The sequence below is a fragment of the Melitaea cinxia genome, chromosome 22 (assembly GCF_905220565.1).
Source record: "Melitaea cinxia chromosome 22, ilMelCinx1.1, whole genome shotgun sequence".
Classification (NCBI taxonomy): Eukaryota; Metazoa; Arthropoda; class Insecta; order Lepidoptera; family Nymphalidae; genus Melitaea; species Melitaea cinxia.
In genome coordinates, this window is record NC_059415.1 from 11,695,423 (window position 1) to 11,723,147 (window position 27,725).

Genomic DNA, 27,725 nt, shown 5'->3' on the forward strand with positions numbered 1-27,725 from the left:
CATGTGCGGAGATCGAACCCGCAACCGCCAGCGCAACAGGTTACAATCTATGTCTGTGACCGTTGCGCCAATGCGTCCATATATAATTAATTTGTTTAAATTTTAAAAAATCTTAAACAAATATAAAGCAATATCACCCTTACTTCCCCAAATAATTTTAATCATACCAAATGAGATATTTAGTAATTGTGTTTACCTGTTTCATTTCTAATACACGTTGTTTATTCCGTGTCCGAGATCTCATTTGCGCTCCATCAGCCGTCGCTGAAATACGAGAGGCCTGAACTGAATAAATCACATCTCGGTTCAACTTTATATTTAGAAAATGAAACGCGCTAAATCTGAAACGAGAATTTGGTCACGTTGCACGCTTTGAGATTTCGCCGCTTGAGATTTTGATTAATAAATTTTTTATTTACATACTTATTGGATACGATAAAAGTCGTTATTCAAATATATGTTTAATGTTAATTGAGGCTAAAATATCATCTGCTAGGCATAAGCCTCTTTCTCCATGTAGGAACACTGGGAGAGTCTTTCGATCGGTTGTATCATAAGGAGTCGATAAGATAAAATCCTCTTCTTTATATACAGAAGAAGAAAAGGGAAGATTGTTATGGTAATAATAAACGCCACATACTCAACGGCTCAATATAAATGTTTATCATGCGCGGGGATCGAACCCGTTATTGCTAGAGCAACAGCAAGTAATGTGACCGCTGCGCCAACGCGTTATCAAGAAATAAATAAAGATGCTGTGTTTAGACCTACACGAATCGCTACACCAGAGTAGTTGTCAGATTTGGTTTATGCGGTTGGATAATTAGATGCATAAGTTATTGTTCTTCTTACAAAGTAAACTAAAAGTTTACAATTAAAACAAAATAACAAAAAGACTCCTGTCCAACTTAAACACCCAATAAGGAAGTGTTTCTGAACAAAAACAAGATACGATCGTGTTATATATTCAGTATTTTGATTAAGTTTTCATACAACAACATCTTATGTTTTCCTCAAGTACTATTAATACGTACATATGGGAAATTTTTGTTATACAAAATTTAAAAATATATTTTTGAACATGTTCTAAGAAATACGAATATTTTTGAAAATGTTCTTAGAAAGGAGTTTATTCGTCGTTCTATGCGATGAATGCGGAAAGACACGCGAAGTGACGCAATGCGAAATATTAAATAGTCATTACACGAATTACAAGTATTATTTTGTGTTTTAATGGTTGAAGTCATTTAACCTGGATTTTTTTAAACCAATCACTTACTTATTTTCATTATCAAAATTTAAAATAAAATTCGCTTGCAATACTCTATCTATTCTATCAGCATACAGCGTTTAACCGATTGATCTGTTACGATTATTATATACTAACTTTTACCCGCGGCTTTGCTCGCATTGATTTTTTTTTTTAATAAAAAGTATCCTATGATACTTCTAACACCTCCAAGAATATGTGTACAAAGATGTGTATCATGATGATCGGTGGAGTAATTTTCGCGTGAAAGCGTAACAAACAAACTTACGTTTACATTTATAATACTAATAGGGATAATTGATAGATGCTGTGAAAGTAGAATGATGTACTTCAGCATTAGATCGAATGAGAACTAGTCACCTACTGATAATGTCGACAACACTGATGTCCGGTTAAACTCGAATGACTTTAAGTGGCAACTTATTATTAGTGATTGTAATTTATTTCTTGTAGTTGATTAGGTCTTTCATTTATCTTAATAAAATTAAATAAAATTAATAAAACGAATTAAATTTTGACATGACCCCTTTTAACAATTCCTTCGACAGTCAAAATATACGTAGCTTGTAACATTATACACTAAACTTGATTCTGTTTTACTTTATACAAGTGTTTATATTAATTATTAGCGGGTTCAAACAAGCGAACACTTCAGAGTTATTATACATAGATTATTTTCCACATTGTCTTAACGCTAATTTATCCTTGTCACCGCATTAATTCCTCACTTCGGATATCAGCTCTCGACGTCAGAAACTCCTTCGTCATGGTCCATTTAACTGATCTGGCGCAACGTTGGTACTTCATTTTGTTAGGGTAATGCCTAAAGGTCGTACTGACGTTATATAATATGTAGAAATATTAATAAATCAAGAGGATATCGGTGACAGGTAAAGATTTTTTTTTTATCTGTATGAGTTTCTTTACATTATTTGTCACTAAGCACGTCATGATCGCCTATATCGTCTTAGTATGATATAATATATATATATGTGTGTATTTTATATATGTAAGTGTTATGTATGTTTATTGTTATTATATATTGTAAGACCGCCTTTGTACATCTTTCGTTTTATGTTTTTTTTTTCTCTGTTGTTTCTTTTAATGTTGTACAATAAAGAGTATTACTATGATTATTATTTCTTTATTAGAAAGTCTAATTATTATCGTTACATGCTATAAAGCATAATGCTACAAATGATATAGAAGAAACCAATGATTGACTTTACAGGTGAAACCAGACCAAAAATCTAGTTTAAACTGATGTTACAAAGTTATGGATATTGTTTGTTCAAAGTAATAAATAGACATGTACTGGTACCCTTTACAATTCGTAAGAAAGTTGTGTGAATTATTTCTAAACTTAATATTCGTTTGATGCATCACCGCTACATAGCTTTTGTTTCAAACTTCATAGTACGAGGTATGTTCAACGTGGTGCAGAACAAAAAGAGGTGTCAAAGAGAAGTGAAGACAATAGAATTCCAATCAGACTCTGTCAAACGTGTCATGTGTGAGAGGGATTGACGCACGCACAACAGATTACACAATGCTCGCCGTATTAAGTCATCAGTACACTTTCAAGCTTGCGATTACAAAATACGCGAGCTGTCGGATCTTACAATCATTGGCTCGTAACTGAAACTTAGGCTGCTTGAAGCTGAGTTTTTAGGCTTTTTTTTACGTGGGGAAAATCCATGATGGATACCCTCAAGCGCGGGGTTGCCAGAGGGCTATGTCAGACTCCTAATGACTAAGAAACCACCACGTGTGAGCAGTCGTCCGCCTGGGTGGGGCGAGATAGGGTCGCGCAAGCATTCGCCACCTCATCGTCATTACCTCTTCGCAGAATGAGAGCACCGCCTGCCACGATCTCTCGCTGTCAAGCATGGCCATTACGACACTCTGCAGCGAGAGATCCCGTCCGAGAACAGTTTTTAGTCCTGCTTTTACCCGTCGACTCTAAATAAAAATCAAACGTTTAATTCGTGTGAGAAAAACTTAAAGCTTGTTCTTAGCACCAGAAACCTCCATATATAAATATCTTATAACATACACACACGGTCGTCTTTTCCTACGGCAAGCAACTTAATGCTTATGTTACAGGTGACAGCTGACTGTTATCGCTAAATAGGTTTTTTTTAAATAAATATACAAAGAAATAGTACTTATATAAATATACACATATTACACCTAGACTCAGGTAGGTATCGAATACCTACGGAACAGAGAGCAAGGCCACTACAAACAGCGCCAACGGACTAGTCACTAATGTGATAACCAGGATTTGAAATTTTGTTCTTGTTTCACGTGTTTTGTTTCTTTTGTCCTTCTGTTCCTTCTGCTCTAAGATAACCTGTCAATAGATATCGTTATATGGTGAGGTTCGATGTGATGCTATAAAGCCTAGTAGATTCAACGGTACCTAATTAAGAAAGAAAAAAACTTTAAAAAAGTAATCAAAACAATACAATCACGAAAGTAAATTCTTAAAAGTATTTCAACAGTTATATTGAATGGTGCTTTGACAGTGCGTTTTATATTATTTAACTAACTGTGCCCACGACTTCGTCCGCGCGGAATTTAACGAAAGTTATTGTTCAGTTCGCAGAGTTATATCTATAATAAATAAATTTCAAAAATAAAAATAGCCTTAGTTACTCCTTATTACATCAACTATCTGCCAGTGAAAGTCCAGTCAAAATTGGTCTAGCTGTTTTAAAGATTAGCCGGAACAAACAGACAGACAGACAAAAATTGTAAAAAAAAATAGTTTGGTATATGTATGTACAAACAGACACTCCAATTTTATTTATTTGTATAGATTGGTTATAATAAGAATCAGCAATAAATGATTCTCTGCATTAAAAATAATAAAGATGACAACAATAACACTATTTGAACGATAAAATGAACAAAGTAACTGATACACAAGTTCTAAGGATCAAGATTGGTCGGATGTTGTACCACTTCCATCAGCTTGCCGATTAGTTGAAGTGGAAAACAGGAATATCGACTATAACTTAGTGTATTGTTAGTTTATTGAGAATCAATTGAGCTAGAACGTTTTGTCGACAATTTTGCTGAAATTTTGTTTGTAAAACTTCCATTGTGTATCATTTATTTGTATTGACATTGTGAACGTAAAAATTACTCTATCTGAAGGTATTTCAGGGTCAATTGTGATAAATTAAATTAAATTTTGGTATTAAACAACAATAATTTTTTTTTTGCCTCTTCGGTGCGGCAAAGCTAGCCCACCAACCCGCCTGCCCAGTGTGGTGATTATGGGCAAAACACAAGAGTTCACGCCATTTTTAGCACGAACTTGTAGAAAGCTATGTCCAGCAGTGGACTGCGATAGGCTGAAGTGAATAATTTTTTTGCGTGACCTCCTAGCACGCAAAAAAATTATTTTTTCGGAAATATTTTAAATAAACATATTACTAGGTACAACGAAATTGTATTATTTCTTAGTGCAACATACGACCAAACCAGAAACAATACAATTTATTAAAATTGTAATTACTAATAATTTGTATATACAAATATCCTTTAAAAAAACAGAATTTTTACCTGAAAACACCAATGTTAAGGCACACATACAAAGACGATGTATATAATATAAATATAATGTAACGCAGCCTTCAGAATCATTTCATATAGATCCCTAAAAGAGCCTTGAACTCCAAGATTACAAATTGCTCGGATGTTTTTGTATCGGTTATTTTTCGCAGTACATTATTCGAAAAACTAGGATATATTATGTACTATAAATTTCAGAATTTCATAAAAAAAAATCTAAAAAGTTCTTCTTTAAATTGAACATGACAATAGCCTTTATTTGATTATTATTTTAAATAACTTGATTATTTACACTTATACCAAAATAGTGTTTATACAATGACAAAAATCAATAAAGTATGTCACTAAATAAATAATAAATAACGAAATCGATCGATCCTCTAATAACGACCGTTTACGCAGCTCCTCTTATTAGTAATGTTAATTATTGGTTGAACATGACGTTATCAAAGAAAGTCACTTAAAATATAATTATAAATAGCCATTACAAATAATGTTTGTTAAAAATGTGCTGTGTGGCTACGGCACTAAAGAATTTAGCCACCCCCTCTCTTCCCGTGGGTGTCGTTAGAGGCGACTAAGGGATAACACAGTTCCACTACTACCTTGGAGCTTAAAAAGCCGACCGATGGCGGGATAACCATCCAACTGCTGGCTTTGAAATACACAGGTGGAAGACGGGCAGCAGCGTCTTCGGTGCGACAAAGCCAGTACTGCGGTCACCAACCCGCCTGCCCAGCGTGGTGACTATGGGCAAAACACATGAGTTCACGTTATTTTTGGCGTAAACTTGTGGAGGCCTATGTCCAGCAGTGGACTGTATAGGTTGTAATGATTGTTAAAAATAAAGCGGTGGGACTTCAAATAAGTAAGGTTTATATATCGTCCCAGACGTTAAAGTAATTAGTTAAGTGAAGAGATAGACTAGCATAAGCTGCGCTGTAGATACTAAACATTCAACAAACTTCAGACATCTCAGATGCGGTGCTCAGTTTAAGACCTAAGGTTTTATAGCTCTCCTCGCTGTGATTACATTATTCATCACACCAGGGCAGTGGTTCTCAATCGTTTTAGGTTTTGTAACTTTTGGAAACATTCAATTAAAATAATTAATACTAGCGACCTCTGTCCGTTTTTTACACAATAAATAATCACCAACATATCATATACGGAAACCTTTCCCAAAACAGCTGCATCTTTTGGTATAACTATTATTCCGACTGGTTAAGTAATTTTCGCAGTATTATACGAACAAAAAACCGGCACTCCTTTTATTAATATAGATTTGTCAAATAGACATATACTTGTATAAAAAACAGCTAACTCAATGGGCCTAATAGCATTTGCTTGAAGATTTCAGAAACACCCGACAAAAATACAAACGTCTAGACAAAAATAAACATCTTAATTCCTATACAAATATTTGTCATTTGCAGAGCTAGGACCATAACGCGTATTCATAAAATAAATATAAATATTTAAAAATACAAACAGTTCTTCATTGTTGGCAGTTTGAGATCCTGTTCACCGCTCATAGTTAAGTTACTTAGCTAGTTTTAGTAAATACAGTAACTTTTTACGGGTGGAACTTCAGGTAGTTTCAGATTACGGTTTGAGAACAACTGCCTTACAATATCATATCATAATGGTTAATGGTGACAAAGCTACATACTCAAAATTCGTGAACCCCAAATTTCTATGAACTATTTTGCTTCGTAGTTTCACTGTATATACTTATTTATTATCTAAACGTATGACGCGGTTTCGATTGTAATTCGTATTTACTAGATTGACGTTTTTTGTCCCTATACTTTAACTATCAGTCGCAGTGTTATATTTAACAAACTTTCTCCTGGGGGGAATTGGGGATGGGGTCGGCAACGCGGTTGCGATGCTTTTGGGGAGCCGCACGCTTGTTTGCCGATCTAGTTATATAAAAAATAAAAATAAAAACCTTTATTCTTGGATGAACAGAAAAAAATTCTAACTGAGGTAGGGCACAGCAGGAAATTTCCTGCTCAAAATATGGAGCAGCCCGACTGGGGTAGTACCTCGACTTTACAGAAAATCACAGCTAAATAATACTGTTTTCATGCAATGTTGTGTTTTTGTTGGTGAGTAAGGTGACCAGACCTCCTGGGGAGGAGGGGATCGGGAATAGGGTCGGCAACGCGCTCGCGATACTTCTGGTATTGCAGACGTCTATAAGCTACGATAATCGCCTACCATTTAGGTGAGCCGTACGCTTGTTTGCCGACCGATTTGTATTAAAAAAAAAAACAGATTTGACCAATGTCGATTTATAAGTACTAGAAATTTAAAATATTTTTGAATATCATATCAAAAATTGACCGCTCCAGCAGGGTTCGAACCCGCTATTATTCGAGCTATGGAACGATGAACAATGTTAGCTTAATTGACTAGAGCGCCGACACGGTCAGTCGGAGACGCGAGTTCGAACCCCGCTGGAACGGTCAATTTTTGATATGATATTCAAAAATGTTTAGAATTCCTAATATGTGGGTAACACAAAAATAAAAAATCGTAGATACTAGAAATGTGTGTTGTTGAGCTATATAATAATTAAAATTGATATGCTGGATTAAGATTAATCATGTGAATATGATTATTATATTATAAAACAACGTACATAATTAGTATCAGTGTCAGTGATATCAATACATTGAGTACTCTGTTACGCTTAATAGATAATGAATTTTAATGAAATTTGGTGTACAAAAAGTTGAAGATAAAACAAGCCTACTTTCCATCTCAAAAGTTCGCGGAGAATAAGGCCGAATGTTTATCCCGAATGAAGAAATATAGAGAATATTTTTTACTGAAAATAGTGGTACATTTTAGAATTCGATTTACAAGTGACACGGGATAATGTATAAAATTTTACGACCGGGACAGGGTCAGGGGTAGGGTGGTCAACGCGATTGCGATTTTCCTGGTGTTGCAGGTGTGTATAAGCTACGATACCCGGTACCATACCATCTAGTGGGCTGTAAACTTATTTACCGACCTTGTCGAATAAAAAACTTAAACTATATAATCGGATGATTGTTTTAACAATAAGGCCTTGTATGTGCTTTTCATGTTTTTTTTAAACTGTGAACTAATCTATGCTCCAAGTGCATTTGGTCTGTAATAAATAGTACTAACTCATTCTGTATTAGGTTCATCATTCATCATTATCATCATTTCAGCCTATTGCAGTCCACTGCTGGATAGGCCTCCACAAGTTCGCGCCAAAAATGGCGTGAAATCATGTATGTTGCCCATAGTCACTACGCTGGGCAGGCTGGTTGGTGGCCACAGGGTCGGCTTTGTCGCACCGAAGATGCTGTTGCCCGTCTTTGGCCTGTGTATTTCAAAGCCAGCAGTTGAATGGTAATCCCACCATCCGTCGGCTTTTTAAATTTTAAGGTGGTAGTGGAACTGTGTTATCCCTTAGTCGCATCTTACGACACCCACGGGAAGAGAGGGGGTGGCTATATTCTTTACGGCCGTAACCACACAGCACTTATTGTATTAGGTTACTAAATTCATTTACCAATTATTAATAGGTATTTGAGAGACAAATAAATTTTTTATTTAATGGAGAATAAAGAATGGTTTGCTTATGATTAATTGTAGTTCCAATGCCGTTAAAGTAATTTTAGTTAACTTCATTTAATTAATCCAAACGAACGATCCAACGAAAAGAACTTATCCGATAAAAGAGTTATTGATCCAATTCTGTAGATTGAAACAATTTTAAGTAAATCTGGAGTGTAATCGATAAACATTAATGCTTTTTCGGCTATTTCATTATTTCAAATACTACTCAAGAAACTTAACTACTTAATAAATGTTTATGAAACTGTGTAAGATTTGAGTTCATACTACAAGCACAAAGCTCAGTACCGTTCCCTGGGGAAAGTGGATTAGAGCTATATCGTCTAGTCGCTAACAACGATGCTAATACAGACATCTAATTTCATAACAACAAATAATATTAAAAACACAGTTAATTTCTGCTTTAGTCATGAAAGTTTTTTTTTTTTTTTTAATTTTTTTTTATGAATGACTGGTCCGATTCCCGCTCGGGGTGAATAGTTGTATTTATAAATATTTTTTTCCAGTTTAGATGTCTGTTCATGTAGGTTTCCCTACAATGCTTCGGAGAGCACGTTAAGCTGTCGGTCACGATTGTTATCATGCACACCTGATAGCGATCGTTTTTTATAGTAGGGAATGTGTCCGACAACCCGCATTGGAGCAACGTAGTGGATTAAGCTCTTATCCTACTCCTACATGGATAAAATGCCTATGCAACAGTAGGATGTTACAGACTGAATCACTATCGAAAGATTTCAGTTTTCAGTTTCAGGGGTTTCAAGCGTCGAGTGTAGAGACGCCTTTTCTCAAAGACTGGCAGCGGCGGCGGCTGGCGGCTTTGGGAAAACCCAATTCCTTTTTATATTACAGATGTCCATAGAAGACCATACAGCACAAGATGGTGTTGTCTGTCCATATTTCATTTTAAATAAAAAGTAGAAAAAAGAAATATAAGGTACAATTAAAAATATGAAGGCATACAATTTAAAATGTACGATTTTATTTTTGTGGTACCCACACACACATTAGGAATTCTAAACATTTTTGAATATCATACCATAAATTGACCGTTCCAACGGGGATCAAACCCGCGTCTCCGACTGACCGTGTCGGCGCTCTAGCCAATTAAGCTATGTAACGATGTACCCGCTAGATCGATGGTTCGCTTAAACCGAAAATAAAATCATCATATCAAAAAATAATACTTGTTACCTTGATAATTTTTGTTCTTGTGTTCAATTAATTCCGTGTCTTTGATTCATTTTTTTAACTGAACTTCGAAATTGCAGTCGTTTTCGCAAGATTTTTAAAAATCTATTTCAAAATTTTGAGTCATAATTAGTTAATTTAAATGTCAAAATATCCCACAAACAAAGTTAATTACGTTATTAGCTCGTTTCGCTAATTCGTTCTAATTTTCATTTATGTCTAGAACGTTCGACTTTAATTTAAAACCACCGCAAAACAAATAGAAAGTTTGGAAGGCCGTCATTTGGCGCGGAGCCGGATGGTACACTCGGTCTAGATTTTATACAATTATATAAAAGTACTAGAAGACACGCGCGGCTTTCCCTCTATATTTTGATATTTAAATTAATATTAATTACAATATCTCTGTCAAGAACCGTGACGTGATATAATATAGCCTTTAAATCGCTTTTGCAAATAGACTACAAAGAATCGTCAATGCGTACATTGTGGTTTAACGCCCCAGTGACCTAATTACAGGAACTTATAAACAACAAGTGTTTCAAAACGCGAAAATAATATTATTTCAGCAGAGAAGAGCAAAAGCTTGAGTTATCAAGAAGATATTAGTAACTAGCAAAGTCAACGTCAAAGCACTAGCAAAATAAACGAAAATACTTTGAAAATTTGCTTTACTAAGATTATAAAGAGGAATAATATTTTTTTTTGTGCCTGATAAACTAAAAAAAATTTACTTCTATATTACTACGTCTTTATTAAGGAAGATACCAAATAATTTGACACTAGAAAATGGAACAGCCAAATTCATGTAATAAACGCGGGCGAAGACGCAAACAGAAGCCTATTAATATTATTTAAATACCTATCTAATTACTGTATCCTTACAGGGTGTGCAAATCGCTTCAATAACATACAAAATGTAGAAACAAAACTTAAATATAAAAAAGAATAAGAGTTGTATGGTACAGTCTTTGGTTGAGTGAGAGAGGTCATGAGGGAAACCAAACCCTATGAAAGTCGATCTAACACTGAGTTTATTAAGAATATTTTGATTATATATAGGCAGAAGTACAGACGTCACGCAGCAATTTCATAAGAAATATTCATCAGGCATATACAGTTTCATAATAAATAAACGAAATTAAAGGAGGTTTCTAAGATTTTTATTTTTGTGTTACCCACATTAGGAATTCTAAACATTTTTGAATATCATATCAAAAATTGACCGCTCCAGCGGGGTTCGAACCCGCGTCTCCGACTTGCCGTGTCGGCGCTCTAGCCAATTAAGCTATGGAACGATGCACCCGCTCGAGCGAAATTTTCGATATGATAATTTTTAATTTTCGGTTTAAGCGAACCGTGGCGCCGTCTATAGTGAGCTCTTTACAGAAACCCGTAACTATTCAAAGTTTCATATTACAATGAAAATCTTTGACAGGAGACGACACCGTGCTATTTTTAATATCTAAGATTTTTATTTTTGTGTTACCCACATTAGGAATTCTAAACATTTTTGAATATCATATCAAAAATTGATGTAAATGACATCATATCGAAAATTTCGCTCGAGCGGGTGCATCGTTCCATAGCTTAATTGGCTAGAGCGCCGACACGGCCAGTCGGAGACGCGGGTTCGAACCCCGCTGGAGCGGTCAATTTTTGATATGATATTCAAAAATGTTTAGAATTCCTAATGTGGGTAACACAAAAATAAAAATCTTAGATATTAAAAATAGCACGGTGTCGTCTCCTGTCAAAGATTTTCATTGTAATATGAAACTTTGAATAGTTACGGGTTTCTGTAAAGAGCTCACTATAGACGGCGCCACGGTTCGCTTAAACCGAAAATTAAAAATTATCATATCGAAAATTTCGCTCGAGCGGGTGCATCGTTCCATAGCTTAATTGGCTAGAGCGCCGACACGGCAAGTCGGAGACGCGGGTTCGAACCCCGCTGGAGCGGTCAATTTTTGATATGATATTCAAAAATGTTTAAAGGAGGTTATTAGTTTGCAAGCCAATCACTTTGATGAATGCGTGGTAACCCGTACAGGAATATATTATGATTACATTATGACCTACCTACAAAATAACATCTAACTCCTCAGTAACCTGCGACCATGAGATCTGCAACGTTGCGGAATTACCGAGAGTTTCAAAATGACTATCACGATAAGTTCCGTGGAATCAAAAGCCTTCATAGTGTCATTATTTCATGTATGTACGTTATGCAATGCATATAAATATATTATATACTCATCTAAATGAGTATTCATCATTTTTCGTAAAACTTTGTCGCTAATATGAATTTAGGTTCAACATACAAAAAATCCTCTGTTTCAAGAAACGAAGAAACAGATGATGTATCTATAAAGACGCATAAAAAAAATGTTTCTGAATTCAGAACATGTGCGAATAATCCCATCACGATTGTTATTTTTCTCGGGAAAATATGATCGACGATAGTTCCTTCCTCAACCCTTAAATCGAGCAAATGTTTAGATATTGGTATGTTTGTATGTGAAGACTCAGATACGACTATTGACGTGGTATGAGAGGTAAGGAATTTTTTGGGTTAATTCTTTTAGATGCAGTAACTGTACAAGACGTCCAAAAACCAAAATACAGGGTTTACGAATTAAACACATGGTTGAAAGATAAAACGACTTTTATTTTACATATTTAAGAAAAAACCAAATCAACTAGTATTTTTTTTCGACACATACACACACACATTAGCCTATCCCAGTCCACTGCTGAACATAGGCCTCCGCAAGTTTGCGCTAAAAATGGCGTGAACTCGTGTGTTTTGCCCATGGTCACCACGCTGGGCAGGCGGGTTGGGAAGTAGGGAAGCCCTTAAGGGGGGCTAGGATGTACCTTCGTCCTAAGAGTGTCTAATAGCCTGATACGCACCTGGACTCAGAACGAAGTCGGTATGGATGAAAGCGCTGCGTGGAGCGCTATATCGAGCTACTAGCGGCTCGCTACGTGCCTAGGCCCGTGCAAGCCGTTGAAACGCAGCGACCTCGCCCCCGTCTGTGAAGACGGTGTGTGTAATTCTACCGTCGGGGTCAGTTAAGACATGCATGGGATGCCTTAGTCTATTTAGTCTGCAGATTTCCTCTACTTACGTATTGACAAGCCTCTTCTACAACAGGGTTAGGATAAATGCGCATTCTCTCAAAATACGCCATAACGAGTATTTTGAGATACATCGCGATCGAATCGATCCTAAGGTCACGAATCGCAATACAAGTCAACATTACGCACCTACCACGGCGAATGCGTGGCGGTTCTTAGCAATTTCTTTTATATCGTCTGAAGCCAGCATATGTAACACGAAAACGAAGTTTCTTGCCGATTTTTCTCTGCACAATCTACATTCTGAATCGGTGGTAGCTTCGCTTTTACAAAAATAATAATTTCTTTTTAAAGTTTTAATTTGTAAAATGACAATTCGTAAGTGCTCTTGGAGCCTATTTGAATAAAGCTATTTTTGATTTTGATTTTGATTTTGAATTGACATGAGCGAAGACAGGGCATAGGTCAGGATGTACTCAGGTCTCGTATAAAATCATACTAATTCTAAGAGATATTTCAAAACAGTTTGGTAAGAAGACCCGTTTATAAATTCCAAAGAACAAACCACATTCGTTATAGTGAATGCTGAATAACTATTGTTCTTATTTTATAAATTAGATTTATTATAGTCAATAGCAAAGTATTAAGTAGTAGTTGACTTAATATGAGCGAACAATATCTATTAGCTGGACGTGTGTGTGTGTCTAGATTGTGATAGATTTCATACAAGCAATCCCTGCCAATAAAGAAAACATCTGTAACATGAGACAATATGTCACAGTGCAAATTGCTTTAAAATTTAAAAGTAATAAAAAACATGAAAAGCAGTAATTAAACTGAATAAACCAGTGTTCGTCCTAGTTCTCTGTTTGATTTAAAAATTGCAAATCAGCGAAATTTATTTTAATTAAATACTTTATTGCATAAAAGGCTGGGCTAATGCAAAGAGTATTGCTCTTAAAGCAACGAGGAATTTTAACAAAGAGGATGTTTTATTTTGTAGGACAGAGAATATTATTTTGTTGGTGTAACTAAGCACATGAGTTCACGCCATTTGTGGCGTAAACTTGTGGAAGCCTATGTCCAGTAGTGGACTGCGAAAGGCTGCTGTGTGTAACTAAACACAGATTTAATAGAACTTATGTCACCAGACACCACGCCATGACATCCCTATAAAAATAAATATATCAAAGGTAAAGCTTATTAGAGAAAAAAAAAGATGAAGATGACTATCAAGCCACAATAAATTCCATCCCGCCCACCACTCAACAAAAAAAAAAATGTCTGCCTAACCCAGAAAAAAAATGTTCAAATAAATTACACTGTGTGTCGTTATTTTCATTTTCCAACGCCCTAATTAGTTAATTACCATGCAGGTTGATACGCCCTACACGCAATGCAGATGTCAGTGACGCTCATGAATATCAAGTTGTAAAATCTAAATTTAGGACACGATGTAAAATTTCCGCCATCACGCACCTGGCTTTCATAGTTACATTTACGCTTAGTATATATTGCATCAATTGCTGATGGCTTTGAGTAATCCAACGTATACAGTATCCGACATGTCAGAATTCCTGATACGTGTTCAGTTTCAAAATCGAACTCCGTTTTATCTTAGTTTTAATGCTTTCACGGTCAGTATGAACTCTTGAATTTACGGATTACCGCGATTGTTATTTTGAAACTGTTATTTTAAAAAAGTGGTGTGTGCATAAGACCGCACATCAGAAGTGAAAACTTCATTGTAAATATACAAAACACAGCGGCACAATAGCGCAGAGCAGCTGACTGTATCTTTTTCGTTTAGGTACACTTGGCGGTCACAACAAATTACCAAAATAGCCGGCAAAAAACGTCCGTAACGTTAAAAAAAAGCATAAGATTTTTATGTATAGGCATGTATGGTGGCTATACAGTGTCTCATGTATAGTCTAGTTATGACTTATTATTGTAGTTTCCTACTATTATTAGGTATATATTTTTCTAAATCATTGTAAATAAAATAAAGGTGTTAAGATAATTTTTTAAAGTATCTTCTTTGATTTTTATTGATAAAAAAATCATAATAAAAAATTTATAACCGAACGATTATTTTCTTTATAGCTTGAACTGAACTTGAAATTAATATTGTATAGTGAGGAACTTCGTTCTTATCTGGTGTCCCACGACACCACACGTTTTTTTTTTGTTTTTGTTTATAATGATTAGTTTTAGAGTACGGCATCAGTTGGAAATCAGAAATCGTAACACATGTCGTGTCGTCAAATGTAAATGTATCTGTCCACGATCCTTTTTGTGATTGTCAGTAGTTTCTGTTTTATTTGCAACTATCTAACGGTAATATTTTTGAACTTCGATCCCTTTCATGCTTCGTTGTGAATTCCGCAGCTGAAGAAACACGTTAACATAATCAAATGAATATTTTGATGTTTCTATATTTTGTATGAAAATATTGCTTCAACGTAGAAGATCAGATTAATTAATCTGTTTAATTACGAGAAATATGACACTATGTTCGTCAAGGGAGCTTTGCATATTTATCTGTATATCTTGTAATTAAGTCTTCTTAGTTCAATTTCTTATAATATATTTGGTTCTTATTGAAAAATACAATAGCTTCATTTAATTTTAAGTTATTAAAGTTTAATAACTTCAGCCTATCGCAGTCCACTGCTGGAATATTTAAAGTCAAAGAGTCTCTAATATAAGCTGTGTACTAAAGTTTACAGCTAACTTTTACTCTGAAATACGTTATCTTAAGAAAAAATAATTTAAAATAGATTTATAAAAATACAAATATCATCATCATCATCATCATTACAGCCTATACAGTCCACTGCTGGACATAGGCCTCCACAAGTTTACGCCAAAAATAACGTAAACTTATGTGTTTTGCCCATAGTCACCACGCTGGGCAGGCGGGTTGGTGACCGCAGGGCTAGCTTTGTCGCACCGAAGACGCTGCTGCCCGTCTTCGGCCTGTGTATTTCAAAGCCAGCAGTTGGATGGTTATCCCGCCACCGGTCGGCTTTTTAAGTTCCAAGGTGGTAGCGGAACTGTGTTATCCCTTACTCGCCTCTTACGACACCCACGGGAAGAGAGGGGGTGGCTAAATTCATTAGTACCGTAGCCACACAGTAATACAAATAGATTTATCAAAATTCAATATGCATACACATCATTATAATATCTGTTTTATACAGCAAATGTATACTCAAATGTTAGTACCAAAAATCTTCTATTTGATTAGGGAAGCTAAATAAGTTTGTATCTGTCTGAGTAGAAAAATCATATTAAGTATGCCATCTGAAATATTTACTATTATATAACTCATTTTTATAGGAATCTTATGTACTTTATATCTCTTATTAAAAACCACAATATATAAATCAAATTCCTAAAAAGATAGTTAAACCACATTTTATTTTGGATTTCAACCGTATTGGAATTTTTTATACCATTTGCTAGCCAGTGGATGGTCAAACAGATAAAAAGCTTATGGACACGTACAACATTACCCAATACCCTGACGTCAACATAACCTTTCCTCATAAACTATGGTAACCTTACTCACAATAGGAACACGAGATTACTTGAGAGCACTATTGGGTTATGATCTTAAGTAAGGTCGAAATACTTCCCCGAACTCGCTTCTCCATTTCTGAGACGATCTTTCCTCCTGTACCCTATTTAATATAAGGATTAAACAAAACAAACTATTCAAGCAGTAAGCAGAAACTTGCTTAAGATGTATGGGTGCGTCACCAAAAATTTCTGAAAATAGTCCAAATAATAAACTTGATTTACAAAACAACGTAGTCAAGAAAAAAATCTTGAGTCAAATTTTCTCAAGACGAAATAGAACAATACGCTTCGTCAGATTTATATTCTTCCAAACTAGTATTATTATCCTAGGGTTTATATCCAAGATCACTGTCTGTGGCTTCGCATTTTATAGTTTTTCTTATCTTTCAAGCAAATTGTTGGTCATTTTTCTTTGTAATATAAGCTTTAGGGGTTTTCTTTGACAATTTTAGTCGTCTAAACTATTAATACATTTCTACCATTATTTATACTGTTACCACTAGTGGTCATCCATTGACAGGCTGCTAATGCAAAATTTAATCCACGTGGCCATTACACTAACCATCGTTAAAGTCCAAGGTTATAAAATATGACGGTCAGATTGAAAGACATTCACATATGATGCAAATTCAAAACACACACGCCATATAAAAGTGAACTGTTATAGATTATTAATATCCCACTGATGTACAAAGCTTAATCTACAATGACGTTACTCTATTTGAAGGTGGATAATTCCTCCGTCATGTGTAACGAGTGCTATCCGACATCTACGACATAACCGAGAACAATGGCTTTACGTGTTCTCCGAGAAACGATGGAGAGACCCACATAAGACATATGCTCAGACTAGAATTAAATAATTGTGCAAGTATCTGCCTAGAGCGGAAATAGAACCAGCTACAACCGTTGCTAAAACAATCCTGACCTAAAAGTCTAAAGCGATTACAAATTGGTACAAATAACTTCAACTGTTTTATTATTATTTTTAAACAATTTCCCACTTAAATATACACAAAACCCAGTTAAGTTCAGAAGTTAATACAACAATTTAAATTGAAACCACCAAAACAAGCAATTCGAGCCTCACTCGAGATGTCTCTCTTTGTTCACGGAACAATCTTGTAATTTCCTTTAATGGTTTAACTTTGACCGTTAAGATACGATTCAAGTTGTAATATTTTTAGGGTTTCGGGCCAAAAATGTTGAAATGGAACCATTATGGGATCACTCTTGTGTCTAGCTGTCAAACAAAGATATAAAATACTGTTACGCTCATGTACACCGGATAGCGATCGTTACTCATAGTAGCGAATATATCCGTCAACCCACATCAGAGAAGCGTGGTGTATTCAGCTCTGACCCTTCTCCTACATTGGAAAAGAGGCCTATGCTTAGCAGTAGGATATTACTGGCTGAAACGTATCTTGCTTGATCGATTTATTTATTAAAATTATTTATCGTGAGTAATACAACACAAATACTTTTTTTTAAAGGTTATTGGCCATAGTCCGTCTATTGCAGACGATTTAGACCGTGTCAGAAAGACACTGTGTCGCCTAGGACACTCTTCAGGAAAACGCAGAGTTGCCTAAGCTCTGCGCCACCCTCTCGACCTCACTGGCTAGGCCCACAGGAACGACGAGTCGATACGTGTAAAGCCAGTTCGGCTGCAGGAGTCTTTCGTATTTTAGAGCTATGTCACGAATGCTTGACGGAGACCCCGTTCCGGGTTTCAAATGAAGTTTTCCTTCTTCAGGACCCTGATGATTTTGAGCCAGCTTTATCCCTCGGTCGCCTTTTACGACCCCCACGGAAGGGGACATTTTCATCTCATCACGTTGGTCATTATCATGAATTAAGAAGAAATAAAACTGGTTGATTATTTTTTTTTTTCGCTTGCCAAATTATGTTGAACATATTGATTCTAAACTAATAATTGAACCGTCGTGTAGCCTATTATATTGTAATGGAGTAACTTTGCCCTTTCTGATTAGTTTTGGTTGTTAAGATGTTAAGGGGTTCACTTAATATAAAAACTTATTTTTGTCTTACGCGGACAAAAAGAAGTTTTTCTACCTATATGAGATTTCCAACAACTGCTCTGGTGGTGCAAATAGTCACCTAAAACACCGATGGTTTGCTGGTTCGATTCCCGCTCCGGATAGCTATTTATATTTGTACAAATATTTCTACTATTCTAAATGCAACAACCACTTATAGGATAACATCACCTGAAAAAATCACAGTTGAACTTAGTAAAAACATTAAAGGGATAAAGGGATATGAATAAACAATATAGGAATGCACCATTATAAATGTCTAACATTTAAAATAAAGAATCTTAAATAATCTTTACAGATGGTTGTAAGCTTATACTTACACAAATCATGGTTGCATCAGATAATAAAATAAATAATGGTGTTTGCTGGCAAACGAAAAAAAACCGACTTCGATTACATCGACATGTAATACAACGTAGGTAGACGAAAAAATAGTCCAGGAAATACGCATTATCAAAGATTACTCCAAAAGTTACAACTTCAACTCGATTAAATTAAAAATCATCAAAATCGGTATACCCAGTAAAAATTTATAAAGGATTTTCGAGGGATTTCCTCGATTTCTCTGTGATCCCACCATCAGATCCTGGTTTCCTTATCATGGTACCACGCGTAGGATATCTCCTTTTCAACAAAAAAAGAATTATCAAAATCGGTTCATAAACGATGAAGTTATCCTCGAACATACATACATATATATATGTGTGTATATGTATATATATATATATATATATATATATACATATACAGTCGAATTAAGTAACTTCCACCTTTTTTGAAGTTGGTTAATAAGTAATAATCAATTCATATTAAATAAAGTTTAAGAATTACATCAAATCCTTCTCTTCCCGTGGTTGTCGTAAGAGACGATAACACAGTTCCACTACCACCTTGAAAAGCCGACCGATGGCGGATCCAACTTCTGGCTTTGAAATACACAGGTCGAAGGTCACAAGCCCGCATGCCCAGCGTGGTGACTATGGGCCACACACATGAGTTTTTCACGCAAACTTGTGGAGGCCTATGTCCAGAAGTCCAAGGAAAAGTAGAAGGAACCAGACCTTGCGGCAGATCGCCTATGAGATGGACGGTCGAAGTAAAGGCTGCAGTGGATGTTCCATTACATGTGTGCTCCCGAAAAGCAGCTGTCAGGGAGGAATGGAGACAGATCGTCAAGCGTGTGACTGGGAAGTGATGACCACGACCGCTCTGACAAGAGCGTGACGAAAGAGATGTTGATGTCCAGCAGTGGACTGCGATAAGCTGATGTGATGTGATGATAAATTACATCAAATCACATCATAATGTCATCTTCAATATATAAAAATTTTACAATTGGTAGAAATCAGTGGGCATTAAAATTGATTTATCAATATTATTAAAAAAAAAAGAAAAGCAACGCAAATGTCTTAAAATTTCACAATTTACAGAAACATTATAAATAATTTTAAAGTGTTTTTTTTAAATATAAATGTAAGTTTATTTATAATATATATATATATATATATATATATATATAGTTTATATAATGTATTATATATAGTTTATAATAATGTTTATTGATCAGTCGACTACTACCGATTATACACACTTAAGTTTTCCTACCTTAGAAACAGACGACCGTGTAATTATATCACTATCATTACATACTATAAAACAAGGTCGCTTTCTGCTGTCTGTATACTTAGACCTTTAAAGCTACGCAGCGGATTTCGATGTGGTTTTCTTTAATAAATAGGATGATTCAAAATAAAGGTTTATATGTATAACACATGCATAATATAGTAAAAGAACACTGATAGTTTTAGAGGTTTCTAATGTGATGTCGTAAATAAACACATTTTTTTTGCGCTTACATTGCAAATATTTATTTTATATTTTATATTTAGTATCAGCATTGCGCCCGTGCGAAGACAGGGTGGGTCATCATTACAGCCTATACAGTCCACTGCTGGACATAAGCCTCCACAAGTTAACGCCAAAAATAGCGTGAACTCATGTGTTTTGCCCATAGTCACCACGCTGGGCAGGCGGGTTGGTGACCGCAGTACTGGCTTTGTCGCACCGAAGACGCTGCGGCCCGTCTTCGGCCTGTGTATTTCAAAGCCAGCAGTTGGATGGCTATCCCGCCACCGGTCGGCTTTTTAAGTTCCAAGGTGGTAGCGGAACTGTGTTATCCCTTAGTCGCCTCTTACGACACCCACGGGAAGAGAGGGGGTGGCTATATTCTTTAGTACCGTAGCCACACAGCACAGGGTGGGTCGTTAGTTACAAATATAACAAACAAAAAACCAGGGCGAATATCTCACAGAGACATAATTAGTATGAGATAAGGCTGAAGGGCTAATGAAACAGTAGGTTTAAAGATTATCTCGTTCAAAGACATATCATTAGAGCGGATTAGTCTAACAAACAAAGTTTAAATTTTACAATCAAATAATTCAAATCACTAAGTCACACGAAACTTTTGCGAACGGTTCAGGACCTCGCAACAAACACTATTCACTATAACGATCAAAGTTTTACCATTACAAGAGATTAAGCCATTATTCTACATGTGACAGACTAACATACCTAATCTGGTTTAATTGAATTAAACGCGATATTGAGGTTATCTGTATACAGCCTCCTATTGTCTCCTTTGTATGTTTGTTTTGAGGTAGCATATATATATATTTCGTAGGTAGGAAGTTAGACTGATTACTCACGCTCTGAGGTGAAAGGCTCGATCGGGTGAACTCGGAACCGCCGAGTGTAGCCGAGTGAGAAAGTTACAGGCAAGTGAAAAAAGGCGGTGAACAGTTAAAGCCGAGGCTTTATTGTGAACTCGGGTCTTATTGCGTTAATGCTTGATTGCGGTTGCCAATGAAGTTTCACTTCTGCCGTTCGGTCTTGAGTACACACTCTATTTTTTGGAGTTTACTCTTTAAGAATCGATTTTCATATAAGGCTCATTTCATATAAGGCTTATATAAGGTATAAAAAAAATATGAGGAGTAAATCTACTGAACAAATGACCTCGTTACGTTTCTAGTAACGCCATCTATCGGAAATATAAATTACTAAGAAAATGTCGTCGTCTATCAGAACCCTATTGGATGATGACATTTTCTAATAACGCCATCTATCGATCGATAGATGGCGTTATTTGATTCGTTTATTTACCATTTGATATGATATTAATCTTTTTCTTAGACTAGTAAGCCTTTTTAGACAGTCGATCTGAAGAAGTAAACTCCAGTCGTGCTTGGAGCTGACACACACAGTTTTTTTTAATACATCTTAATAGAAAAAATAAACCGTATATCGTTTGCCAGTTATTTTTAATGATGATATCATTGGGATAGGGAACACCAAGAAATATGTTAAGGATATTTCTGATTTAGTATTATTTGCTGATGATGGTATTCGCATCAACATTACATAGTATAAAACAAAGTCACTTCCCGCTGTCTGTACGCTTAGATCTTTAAAACTAGGCACCGGATTTTGGTTTTTTTTTTTTTTAATAGATAAAGTGATTCAAGAGAAAAGTTTATATGTATATAATACATGCATATTAAAGTCGAGAAACACTGATAATAATTTTAGAGGTTTCTAATGTGATGTCGTAAATAAACACATTTCTTGCGCTTACATTGCAAACGCTATCTGAACCCTACGAGATAGATCAAAATAACGTATTACTACAGTACTGTACAACTTAAAAAGATCTAAAAAAAGTCGGCGATGGTATATGTCTATCTTTTAGGGATAATCCAAAATAACCTTTTTTATCCTTTACTTATTGCGAGCAATAATGGCTCATTTAAGAAGCGATTTTAAGCAATACATCATTGATCCTTATCCAATTAAGTACCTTAAATACATTTTATATTTAATATAGATCAATATGGCCCCTAACAGGATGTAATTTAAAATAATATTTTCGAAGATATTATAGATTTAAAATGCAGGGACAACTATAAAGGAATTCTGTAGTTTATTAAGTATCAGCATTGAACCCGTGCAAAGACGGGGCGGGTCGCTAGTGTGTAATAAAATGCCACAAACTATTTCAAAATTGTCTGAAAATAAATTTATAGTTTGTATTAAAAAGAAATTAATACCTAAAGCCTATTATAGTAGTCGACGATAATCGATTACCTAATGATCGCATTATACCGACCAGTAATACAACGTAGGTAGACGAAAAAATATTCAAGCAAAAACGCATTATTACAGGTAACCCAAATATTCAGGTATCAATAAAATTTAAGTGGGACCATGTATCAAGCACTAGCTTTTGATTAGAAAAAGAATCATCTAAGTCAGTCCACCAAGTAAAAAATTCAGATGTAATAACACTCATTAAAAAAATACAGTCAAACTGAGATCCTTCTCATTTTACGAAGTCGGAAATTACAATTACTCCGTCTTCAGTTCCCGTAAGAGATCAACTCGCTCTTAACGATTTGACATTAAATAACAAACAAGTTTAAAGGGCGCTTCTTAATTGGGCAAAAACAACGTTAAATGAAAGCATTATTATTTTCTTTTAAGACCCTGCAATTAATTTTCGACGCCATTGTGTTTAGGTTTAGCTTCCACCAAATATACGAGTATTTTTTTATTTATATTAATAGGCAACAAGCGTACGCTCATCTGATGGTAAGCGATTATCGTAGTTTATAGACGTCTGCAACATCAGAAGCATCGCAAGCGCGTTGCACACCCTATCCCCAATTCCCCAGGAGCTCTGGTCGCCTTTCTCACCAACAGGAACACAACTCTGCTTGAAAACATTTTTTATTTAGCTGTGATCTTCTGTAAGGTCGAGGTACTACCCCAGTCGGGCTGCTCCATATTTGAAGCAGGAAATTTTCTGCTGTGCCCTACCTGATAAAGTTAAACCAAAATATATATATTTTTTTAAATTATAAATGACTAAAAAATTTCAAATAATTATATAGTGACATACTTCATACAGATATAAATTAAGACGAATACCTAAAACAAAAAGTAGTAATATACCGTTTAGATAAATATGCTTTTATACAAATTTTAAGACAAAATTAATTTAATTATTGAATTTAATTTATTTTATTTACGAGTACAGTATTTAAGATGTAGTTTAAATAATTTTATAAAAAAATTTCATAATTTATTATTTATTGTATTAATATTTTCTTTATTTTTAGAGATTGCCTGTAAGAGTAAGATTTGTTATTAGTGATAAGGCCGCCTGCACTTTTTTAAAGTTACAGTATTGTTATTTTCCATATGTAATTTCAAATGTGCAATAAAACGTTAGATAAATAATTAATAAAGCTTAATTACTATAGTATAGTGTAGCACATCCATTGGATACAAGTTATTATTGTTTAATGGGGTGCAAAACAGTCATTTTGCTGAATATTTGCAAAGGTCGGTCGTAGTTGTTCAGAGGTGACCTATTAAACGAAAGTCTATTAAATACTAGGTTGTTCTGTTTTAAAATATCCTATTAACAGTGTTACTAAGATAATAAAAACCAGAAATACCCGTGCGAATAATTCGCACTAAATAAGAAAAAAAGTTACTGATCGTCAATCATGTTTACTTTGTTTCAAAATTAAAGCCGTCATATATATCATCACTTCAGCCTATTTACAGTCCACTGCTGGACATAGGCCTCCCAAAGTTCGCGCCAGACATCCCGGTTTTCCGCAATCCTCATCCATCCTACACCGGCAATCTTACGTAGATCGTCGATCCAACAGGCCAGAGGACGTCCTACACTGCTTTTGCCAAGACGCGGTTTCCACTCCAGCACCCGTCTACTCCAACGGCAATCGATCCTGCAACACAGATGACCAGCCCACTGCCACTTCGATTTGCTAATTCTGTGGGCTATGTCAGTTACTTTCGTTCTCTCGCGGATAGTCTCATTTCTAATCCTATCTATGAGAGAAACCCCAAGCATAGCCCGTTCCATTGCACGTTGAGCGACTTTAAATTTGTGGACGACGACTTTAAATTTGTGTTAACACAGGCAGGACGCATTGCCGAAGACTTTTGTCTTCAACCATTGCGGAATCTTCGAAGTGAAGACTCGACGAAGCCTGCCAAACGCTGCCTAGCCCAACCGAATCCTCCTGTCGGCATCGTTGAAGTTGTTGCGGCCTAGTTGAATAGTATAGCCTAGGTAAATATAATCCTGAACAACTTCGATAAGTGTACCATCGACCGATACCGGTCTCGGTATGACTTGGTTGTTTAACATAACTTTCGTTTTGTCCAAGTTCATACAGAGACCGACACGCTGGGAGGACTCGTTTAGGCCGGCCAGCATCTAGCCTAACTCATCCAACGTCTCCGCAAAGATGACAATATATAATTTTTATTAATTAATTAATTTACTTAAACAAAAACAAAAATAAATTTTTTAGTTATAGAGAACGGGAGAGCAAGAATTTACCATTAAAATGATATATAATTTATGTGGTGTAATTGTGAGGTTTTTTTCTGAAAAGGGAGGCAAACATCTTAACCTTACCGTATTAATATATATGATACTGTGATTAGACGTAGAAGACGATAACCTTTGTAAGCTTTACGACTTTGTCTTGGTAATTAGTAGGTTTTATGCGGTTTTTAAAATATCTTGTTACGCAGTAGCCTGTTGGCGAATTGGCATTGACTTTTTAAATACAACAAGGTCGGAAAACAAGCATATGGCTCACTTGATAAACGATTACCGTCGCTTATAGACTACAACACCAGAAGCATGGCAAACATGATGTCGACCCTACCCCCAATCCCCACCAAGAACTTTCACCACCTTATTGACCACAGGAACACAACACTGCTTGAAAACAGTATTATTTGGCTGTGATCTTCTGTAAGGTTGATATTTCCCCAGTCGGGCTGCTCCAGATTTTGAGCCGTATATTTCCTGCTATGCTCTACCTCAGTTACTATACCAGCCAAGTGTCTTATTTAGAGCTTAAAGCCTGTACTTTAAACTGTCTTCTTTATGAACAAATGACAAAAAGAATTAATTGGACTAGTTTTTTGACCTTAAATAATTGAATTATCTCACCAAAATCTAAATTCACAAAAAAGTTATAAATTGAAAATAATAATTCTTTTGTAACACGACGATTTCTAAGTAATTTTTGAAGCCTCCTTAAAAAAGGAATTTCCGATTGCGATTTTGACGGACATTTTTTTTTTCACTGTGTTGACCATCGTCTCTTGAAACAATCATTAATTTAAGTTAATAAATCATAAGGACATGCTTAAGATTCCAATTGAAAACGTTGAAGTTTCTTCTTCAATCGAAGTCACATTTGAGAGGCGTGTAATGAAGGTACCGTTATAAGGGTGTGAGGGTAGTCTTACCCTTAATAAGGGCGAAGTATTGATGACGAAGACTCAGTTCGTTAAGGTCCTGAGCACACGTAGCAATTTAAGCTGCCATCAATTTTTAACCTACTTCTAAACTAGGAGGATTAGGATTCGGTTGATTTTTTTATATGAGTTATCTCATGACTTTTTACCGAGTGAACCGATTTTGAAGCCTTCAAAAATATGAGGTTTTTAATTCGACTGTATCTTTATGTGTGTTACCTCATATTTTTCGCCTGGGCGAACTAATTTTGATATTTATTTATTTATTGAAAGTAACAACCACTCTGGTGTATTGGTGTTAGTAGTCGCCTAAAAAGAGACGGTTTGTGAGTTCGATTCCCGCTCGGATGGATATTTATATTTGTACAAATATATCTTTCCGGTCTGTATCAGCCCACGGTGCCTCGGAGATAGCGGTTGTATATGTATAGCTCATAGTAGGGAACATATCCGCCAATCCGCAGTGGAACAACGTGGTGGATTAAGCTCCGATCCTTCTGCTACTTGGAGAAAGAGGCCTATGCCCAGCAGTGGGATATGACAGGCTGAATGTTTTTATCATACTTTTCGACAGGATGAACTTTGATAATTCTTTGTTTCTTGAAAGTAAGAAGTTAGTGAAGTTCGTTTAATCCCATTTAAAATTGAACAAGATCTGGTGATTAGTCTCAAAATTAACGCTAACAATAAGAATTCAATTGACTTCACCAGCGTTGATGATTATCTCCATTATATTAGTTATAATTAGAAGTTGTTTTTTTCCGTGGATCTGTTTTTATCTGAAAATTTAAAAGTATAACAAAAATGTTAACTATAAATTAAAACACGAAAAAGAAAATTAATTTTTTATGTGTCAGTGAAGTATAGATGGTTTCTACGAAAATTTATTATATACATGTGTAAACATTTCATAAAACATGTTCTGAACTAAACTGAAATAGCATGAAAGTATTGCACTGAAAGCGTTTTAAATTTCTTTAATTTTTTAATTTTACTAACTTCCCTTCGTAATCAGGTTACTTAAGAAAAAATTAAGTCATAGCTCTACGTCAAGACTATTTATATATATATATAATATATATTACGCTATGGTCTATACAACTGGATCGAAATATCCATTTAAAATTTACAACCGTCATGTTGGTATTTATAATAATTATTTACAATTCACAACTTAAGAACTAAATATTTACAGATAGTTTTGATTTATAATAATAATAATAAAAATGGAGCTAGCAAAAATTTACGCATTCATTTGTAAAATGGCGATTTAGAAAAGGCTTTTTAAGTCTCCATAAATACAGTAATTTTTATTTTTATTTCAATTGACTTTTTATCGTACAAGATTTTTTTCGAACAAACGCAATATAATATACATTTTTTTTTCTTAGGTATACATAATACACACCTCCGTAAAATATTGTCATTCTTCATTAACTCTTCCCTATTTATACTAATATTGTAAAGCTGAAGAGTTTTTTTTTTGTTTGCTTGAACGCGCTAATCTCAGGAACTAATGGTCCGATATAAAAAATTCTTTCAGTGTTAGATAGCTCATTCATTAAGGAAGGCTATAAGATACCTATTATCACGCAAAGATCTATAAGAGCGGAGAACCAATGAAAAATGTTTCAAAATCGGTTTTTTTTTTCATTTTGAGAGCTTCCGCTACGTTCGCTGCGTAAACAGTTAAAGTTTTGCAAAAATCATGTATGGCAATATGAATCGGTCCTATTCCACGCGGACGAAGTCGCGGGTAGAGGCTAGTTTATAATACGTTTGCAGCGATCAACTAACAAACACAAGCTTACAATTTCACCGTACCGACAAATTGCTATCAGCGAATACATAATTATGTTAATACGCCCAGTCGATGTATTAATTGAAGTTAATATGTTTATCAGTTCCGAGAACACGCTTCGATTTGCTAAATAATATTGATATTG